We start from the raw sequence: 699 nt of genomic DNA on the forward strand, positions 1-699 counted from the left end.
TGAGTGCTGGGTTGTGAGTGTGTGTGTGTGTGTGTGTGTGTGTGTGTGTGTGTGTGTGTGTGTGTGTGTGTGTGTGCTACAGTACACGATCTCAAGTGGGGAGGTGAGAAAGCAGTTTGGTGGTGAGAACATGGATGTAGTTCAACGTTCATGAAAAGTTCGTGCAAAGTGTATACATAGTTCATGCTTCAGGGCAGTGTTTTTTATTGCAATAAACTGTTATTTTGCAATCAATGTGCCTCTTTTGTGTTATGTTATTTAGTAGGAAAGCATTATTTAGATATTTGAGGTATCACAAATGCCAAAAACAAGTAGCATCCAAGTGAAAGTTCTGCTTGAAATACGTCGTTTCATAAAAAGCTCTTTTTCTTAGAATTGTTCTTGGAAACGAGTATGTTCAAGAAACCTACCAATGTTCAACTGATGTTAAAGAATAGTACAAGTTAGAAATGTGTTTTCCTGATGAAATCTTTTTTCTTGATGAAATAAGATGGCTAAAACATTCTATGGTAGGTTCCGTGCATATATAGCTACAGAACTCAATTTTCTGTAGGCCTTCAAAAATTTGTCAAAATGGTCAAAAACAGCTGGCACGGCTCTCCCAATTTGAGAAAAACTGCTGGCATCAAATGAGTTAAAATATCTCTTGAAGTGAAACCGGTCCATGGCGCAAAAATAGTTGTTTGCTGCCGAAGAAAA

This window comes from Hippocampus comes, unplaced genomic scaffold, assembly GCF_001891065.2.
Source record: "Hippocampus comes isolate QL1 unplaced genomic scaffold, H_comes_QL1_v1.1 scaffold85, whole genome shotgun sequence".
NCBI classification, from domain to species: domain Eukaryota; kingdom Metazoa; phylum Chordata; class Actinopteri; order Syngnathiformes; family Syngnathidae; genus Hippocampus; species Hippocampus comes.